This window comes from Panulirus ornatus, chromosome 24 (genome assembly GCF_036320965.1).
Source record: "Panulirus ornatus isolate Po-2019 chromosome 24, ASM3632096v1, whole genome shotgun sequence".
Classification (NCBI taxonomy): Eukaryota; Metazoa; Arthropoda; class Malacostraca; order Decapoda; family Palinuridae; genus Panulirus; species Panulirus ornatus.
The window spans coordinates 240175-248164 of NC_092247.1; positions in this window are offsets into that span (position 1 = coordinate 240175).

A 7990-nucleotide genomic window follows, 5' to 3' on the forward strand; every position below is an offset into this window, starting at 1 on the left:
TTGATACATTATACATAACAGCTGTAATGTGGATGTGAATAAGTCAGGCCATTCTACTTCTATTTTTGGCACCATCTCGCTCTACGAGAACCAGTGAAAAAGTATGAAAAAAAATCCCAGATGTACTGCTATTGCCTTATTTCATATCATTTATCATAAAAAATGAAATTCATCTCTACTCCACAGATATTTCTGTAATTACAATGAACTATATAATGCCATCAAAACATGAGCATCCATTTCCCAAGCTAATACCAAAAGCTAATAGCAATGAGGATGTTAATCTTTATTAAAGATGTTTACCTTTGACTGTGCTGTGGAGGCATTCTAAATTTATAACAAGGGAATGCTAGATTAAGCTCAACACTGAGCTGAGAAACATTCAAATATGTAATTTTTTGTCCATTAATTTAACATCACAAATAGATAAGCTATTTTCTACTACTACAGACCAGTAGAGACAACCATCGTTAACCATGGGTAGTATGATGACCACTGCAGACTGATAGGGTGACAAACCAACCTAGACAGGAACAGTAATCATTAATATCACAGAGGCTGGATGAATATCACCAGAAACAATCAAGGTAACTGTCTTTAGCAGAGATAAGCAGTGAGACCATCATTATCACTGATAAACAAGATGCCTATCATGACCATCACCATGTCGTGACCTTGACCACACACTGGGTGACAACTATTGACACAGAAATGTACCTGGCTTAAGCTGAGTTGTAATTACCTACTTATACTGTATGGAAAGGGATTTCTCTTGAACTTTATCTTATTACTTTTCAAACGTGTATTCTTTTTTTTACAGTGAATGACATGGCATGAACAAAACATACCCTAGTCTAGACTGCCTTGGGTGAAAGAAAAAGAAATTAATCAGGGCTTCGCAAGTGTTTGCATGCTGTTCACAGTCACAAACTTATAACTTGGCTTATTCCATTCCCACAATACTCTTTACTATAATAGCACTTCTTTACATCTTTTCTAAAAAGTTCTTTCTGAGACTTATGGCCTTTGGTTGTTCTATTCTTGAATCTTTAGGAAAACTGTTCACTGTCTACATCAGCAAGCTGGCTAAAGAAAAAGAATTGTTTTTAAGTCACTACTTAATCTCCTCTCATCCAAGGTGAACAAATTTAAGGTTTTTTTGCCATTCTCTATTCTCATATCTCTTAAGTTCTGATACCACTCTGTTCATTCTTTTATGATGCTTCAGGTGCAGTGATCAAACTTGATGGGGGTGATGTTGATGTCCAGGAGGGGTCATCATCATTCAGTATAAGTTGGGTCACCATTATCACCATACACATCCAGCAATAAGTGACAGGTAATCCCTCAACAAGGGAGGCTGTACCACCTTGATATTGTGAGGGTTAGTGATGGCAGCACAGTGAGCCAACACTACAGCCCTACAAATAACCCTCCTTAGCCCAGGTCAGTCTTTTCTTTCTGCCTCATGTGCATTCCATCCAGACACACCCTCTGTTCATCTTACACTTAACTCTACATTTTCTTGAGGTGAGTGCTATGCATAAGGTCAAAAGAATTTCAGATGGGGCTACACAAGTATAGACCTCCCTCTCTATAATGTACTAATAGGTAACTACATAGGAGGGGTCACCATCAACATGAAAAAGTAAGTTAATCACCTTCAACATTATGGCAGCCTAACCAAAACCTCACATGCACAAGACAAGCTCAGATCTTGTGGATAAAGAAGTTTTTACTGGCTGTTGGTTTTTATCCAGTATTATGATATCAGCATAGCTAGTGATATCCATTTTGTTCTCATACATACCACGTGATCTTTTACCCAATGTGTATTGAGCATCTGTCAATCTGTCAGTACAGATATGCACATATATATATATATATATATATATATATATATATATATATATATATATATATATATATATATATATATATACATATACATATCAACATACATATGCATATACATACACATACACAGACATATACATATGTACACATGTACATATTCATACTTGCTTGCCTTCATCCATTCCTGTTGCTACCTTGCCCCACAGGAAACAGCATCGCTACTCGCCACTTCAGTGAGGTAGCATCAGGAAAACAAACAAAAAGGCCTCATTTGTTCACATTCAGTCTCTAGCTGTCGTGTAATGCACCGAAACCACAGCTCCCTATCCAAATCCAGGCCCCACAGACCTTTCCATTAATACCCATACATGCCCATAGACACACATATACATACCAACATATACACATACATACATACATACATACATACATACATACATATACATATACTTACATATATATACACATGTACCTATTTATACTTGCTTGCCTTCATCCATTTCTGGCGCCACCCTGCCCCACAGGGAAGAGCATCGCTACCCCCGCCTTCATCAAGATAGTGCCAGGAAAACAGACAAAAAAGGCCACATTCATTCACACATAGTCTAGCAGGAGATGGTGATTAAGTATAATAAAGATAAATGATATATATATCATTTATTAGTGCAAGTGACTGGGAGATGTATAAAAGAAAGGCACGAGGTCAAGAGAAAGGTGCAAGAGGTGAAAAAGAGGGCAAATGAGAGTTGGGGTGAGAGAGTACATTGAATTTTAGGGAGAATAAAAAGATGTTTTGGAAGGAGGTAAACAAAGTGCGTAAGATGAGAGAACAAATGGGAACATCGGTGAAGGGGGCTAATGGGGAGGTGATAACAAGTAGTGGTGATGTGAGGAGATGGAAAAAGTATTGCAAAGGTTTGTTGAATGTGTTAGATGATAGAGTGGCAGATATATGGTGTTTTGGTTGAGGTGGTGTGCGAAGTGAGAGGGTTAGGGAAAATGATTTGGTAAACAGAGAAGAGGTAGTAAAAGCTTTGCGGAAGATGAAAGCTGGCAAGGCAGCGGGTTTGAATGGTATTGCAATGGAATTTGTTAAAAAAAAGGGGGTGACTGTGTTGTTGACTGGTTGGTAAGGATATTCATTGTATGTATGACTCATGGTGAGGTGCCTGAGGATTGGCGGAATGCATGCATAGTGCCATTGTACAAAGGCAAAGGGGATAAAGATGAGTGCTCAAATTACAGAAGTATAAGTTTGTTGAGTATTCGTGGGAAATTATATATTGTGTGGGAGGTTATTGATTGAGAGGGTGAAAGCATGTACAGAGCATCAGACTGGGGCAGAGCAGTGTGGTTTCAAAAGTGGTAGAGGATGTGTGGATCAGGTGTTTGCTTTGAAGAATATATGTGAGAAATACTTAGAAAAACAAATGGATTTGTATGTAGCATTCATGGATCTGGAGAAGGCTTATGATAGGGTAGATAGAGATGCTTTGTGGAAGGTCTTAAGAGTATATGGTGTAGGAGGTAAATTGCTAGAAGCAGTGAAAAGTTTTTACCAAGGACGTAAGGCATGTGTGCGAGTAGGAAGAGAGGAGAGGGATTGGTTCCCAATGAAGGTTGGTTAGTGGCAGGGGTGTATGATGTCCCCATGGTTGTTTAATTTGTTTATGGATGGGGTGGTTAGGGAGGTAAATGCAAGATTTTTGGAGAGGGGCGAGTATGCAGTCTGTTGTGGATGAAAGGGCCTGGGAAGTGAGTCAGTTGTTGTTCGCTGATGATATAGCTCTAGTGGCTGACTCATGTGAGGAACTGCAGAGGTTGGTGACTGAGTTTGGAACAGTGTGTGAAAGGAGAAAGTTGAGAGTAAATGGGAATCAGAGCAAAGTTATTGGTTCAGTAGGGTTGAGGGACAAGGAAATTGGGATGTGAGTTTGGATGAAGAAAAATTGGAGGAAGTTAAGTGTTTTAGATATCTGAGAGTGGACTTAGCAGCGGAAACCATGGAAGTGGAAGCGAGTCACAGGGTGGGGTAGGGGGTGAATTCTCTGGGAGCGATGAAGAATGTGTGGAAGGAGAGAACAAATGTGGAGAGAGGACAAATGTGGTGTGAGGTGGTTTGATCGAGTAAGTAATGTAAGGGTAAGAGAGATGTGTGGAAATAAAGAGAGTATAGTTGAGAGAGCAGAAGAGGATGTGTTGAAATGTTTTAGACATATGGAGAGAATGAGTGAGGAAAGATTGATAGAGAGGATATATGTGTGTCAGAGATGGAGGGAACATGAAGTGGGAGATGGGAGACCAAATTGGAGGTGGAGGGATGGAGTGAAAAAGATTTTGAGCGATTGGGGCCCGAACATACAGGAGGATGAGAGGCATGCAAGGAATAGAGTGAATTGGAACGATGTGGTATACAGGGGTCAATGTTCTGTCAATAGACTGAAACAAGGCATGTAAAGTGTCTGGAGTAAACCTGGATCTGGATAGGGAGCTGTGGTTTTGGTGCATTACATATAACAGCTAGAGACGAGAGTGAACGATTGTGTTCTTTTTGTCTGTTTTCCTGGTGCTGCCTCACTGAAGCAGGGGATAGCAATGCTGTATTCCTATGGGGCAGAGTGGCAACAGGAATGGATGAAGGCAAGCAAATATGAATATGTACATGTGTACATATGTAGTGTCTGCATATGTGGGCATTTATGTGTATATGTGTGTATATGAGTGGTTGGGCCATTCTTTGTCTATTTCCTGGTGCTACCTCGCTGACGAGGGAAGCAGCAATTAAGTATAATTAAAAATATATATAAAAATACACTTAGTGTTAATGGGATGGCCTTGATTAGGGCCTCAGCTGCCCATGCAGTCTCAAGAAAAAAAGTTTCACAAAAGAGGTGGGGCTTTCACATTGTCCAAAAGACAAGAAAACAGCAACCAGTATTCCTTTTCCTCTGTTGTGGTAATAAAAAGTTTTCCTTTTCCTCTCCAGTAGCAAAATCCAGTATTCCTCTTATTGTCCTATAGCAGTATCCAGTATGCCCCATCTTAACCTGTAGGAGTAACCAATAATATTCCTTTTCACAGTTGTAGTAGTATCCGGTATTCCTCTTCTGCAGCACCAATCAGTATTCCTCTTGCTCTCCTGTAGCAGTCATTAGTATTCCTCTTGCTCTCCTGTAGCAGTAACCATTAATCTTCTTCCTATCTTGTAACAGGAGCCAGTATTCTTCTTAAGCAGCTACTCTCTTATAGCAGTAACCAGTATTCCTCCTCCTCTTCTGTTATAGTACCCAGGATTCTTCTTCCTCTCATGCAGTAGTAACCAGTATTTGTCTTGCTTTCTTGAAGCAGTAAACAGTTTTCTTCTTCCTCTTCTGTGGTGGTTACCAGTATTCCTCTTCATCTTCTGTAACAGGTACCAATGTTCCTCTTGATCTCCAGCAATAGTAACCTATATTCGTTTTGCTCTGCTCTTACTATGTCCAGTATTCCTCTTGCTTTTAGTATCTAGTATTCATCTTCCTCTTCTGTATTCCTCTTGCTCTTCTGAAGCCATATCCAGTATTCCTCTTGATACAAAAATGTTATCAGAATTATCTCACTCCTAACTTAATGACTTGCTGTAAACTCCTTTATGTATATGCTGATGGCTGCCCTAAGTTCCTGTGAATAACTTCCAGACTCCACTAACAACAGTACAATCCACAAACATGACTGTGTGACTCCTTGAACTATGACGGTACAACCTTTGATCAAGATGGGACTACACTTGACTACGATGGCTTGGCCTCTTAAAGGCCAAGTCATCATGCTCAGAGGTTGTAGTGTCCATATCAAAGGTCGCATCATCATGTTCAAGAGAAACGAGTATGCTTGCGCCAGCCTCACCATAGACATTGAGCACATTTTCTCATTTATGTTTTGTTCACTAATCTTATCATAGTTGCAGCCCTATCTCAATTAACTCAAAAGAGGAAATCCTGTAACTGCAGAAAGCAACTGTCATCCCTGAGAAACAGGAACAGCATATCAAGTGTCCATGTCTCCTTGTGAAAAAATGGCAAGAGAATGGTTAAAAGTAAGGTATAACAAGAATAATTCCCAAATGAAATATGCAATGACTTTGGTAAGTGCATCATTCCCATTTAGAATATGTACTTCCAAGCAATAAGTAGCGGTGAGTAAACAATTTACATTAAAGTTGAATGTTTATGAAGGAAAAAACATACATTATTGAAGAAAATATACCTGTAGTGGGTGGGATTATGGCTGAAATGCTGAAGTATGTTGAAGAAAGGGTGATAGAGTTGATGCATCTCATATGTAATTTAGCATGGAAACAGAAGGTTGTGCCTGAGGATTGAGTGAAAGCTGTTATCATTCCTTTATTCAAAGGAAAAGGGGAGAAGAGAGAGGTGAGAGTAAGGAGCTTGGAAAGGACACCTATGTGAGGAAGTACTGGGAGAGAGTGAGTGCAGAATGGCAAGAGGTGAGAGCAAATGACATGACGGGAGTGGGTGAGGAATGGGATGTATTTAGGGAAGCAGTGATGGCATATGCAAAAGATGCACTTGGCATGAGAATGGTGGGAGGTGGGCAGATTAGAAAGGGTAGTGAGTGGTGGGATGAAGAAGTAAAGTTGTTAAAGAAAGAGAAAAGAGAGGCATTTGGACAATACTTACAAGGAAAAAGTGGAAATGACTGGGAGATATATAAAAAGAGAGGGGCAGGAGGTGAAGAGGAAGGTGCAAGGGTTGAAAAAGAGGGCAAATGAAAGTTGGGTTGAGAGAGTATCCTTAAATCTTAGGGAGAATAAAAAGAAGTTTTAGGAGGTGAATAACATGCATAAGATAAGAGAACAAATGGGAACATCAGTGAAAGGGGTAAAGGTAAAGGGTAAAGGGTAAAGGGGACAGTAATAACAGGTACTGATGGAGTGAGGAGATAGAGTGAGTATTTTGAAGACTTGGTGAATGTGTTTGATGACAGAGTGGCAGATGTAGGGTGTTTTAGTTGGGTGGTGTGCGAAATGAGAGGGTGAGGGAGAATCGTTTGGTTATGAGAGAAGAGGTAGTGAAAGCTTTATGGGAGATGAAATCCGGCAAGGTGGCGGGTTTGGATGGTATTGCAGTTGAATTTATTAAGAAAGGGGGTGATGGTTATTCATTGGTTAGTAAGGATGTTCACTGTATGTATGGATCATGGTGAAGTGCCTGAGGATTGGCAAAATGCATGCATAGTGCCATTTGCAAAAGGGATAAAGGTGAGTGTTCAAACTATAGAGGCATGAGTTTGTTGAGTATTCCAGGAAAATTATATGGAAGGGTATTGATTGAGAGGATGAAGGCATGTACAGAGCATCAGACTAGGGAAGGGCAGTGTGATTCAAGAAGTGGTAGAGGAAGTGTGGATCAGGTGTTTGCTTTGAAGAATGTGTGTGAAATACTTAGAAAAACAGATGGATTTGTATGTAGCATTTATGGATCTGGAGAAGGCATATTGTAGGGCTGATAGAGATGCTTTGTGGATGGATTTAAGAGTGTATGGTGTGGGAGGTAAGCTGCTAGAAACAGTGAAAAGTTTTTACCAAGGATGTAATGCATGTGTATGAGTAGGAAGAGAGGAGAGTTACTAGTTCCCAGTGAAGGTTGATCTGCATCAGGGGGATGTGTGATGTCCCCATGGTTGTTTAATTTGTTTATGGATGGGGTGGTTGGGGAGGTAAATGCAAAAGTTTTGGAGAGAGGGGCAAGTATGCAGTCTGTTAAGGATGAGAGGGCCTGGGAAGTGAGTCAATTGTTGTTTGCTGATGATACAGCCCTGGTGGCTGATTTGAGTGAGAAACTGCAGAAGTTGGTGACTGAGTCTGGAAAAGTGTGTGGTAGGACAAAGTTGAGAGTAAATGTGAATAAGAGAAAGGTTATGAGGTTCAGTAGGATTAAGGGGCAAGTTAATTGGGATGTAAGTTTGAATGGAGGAAAGTTGGAGGAAGTGGAGGGTTTTAGATATCTGGGAGTGGACTTGGCAGCATATGGAACCATGGAAGCAGAAGTGAGTCACAGGATGGGGGAGGGGATGAAGGTTCTGGGAGGATGTAGAATGTGTGGAAGGAGAGAATGTTACCTTGGAGAGTAAT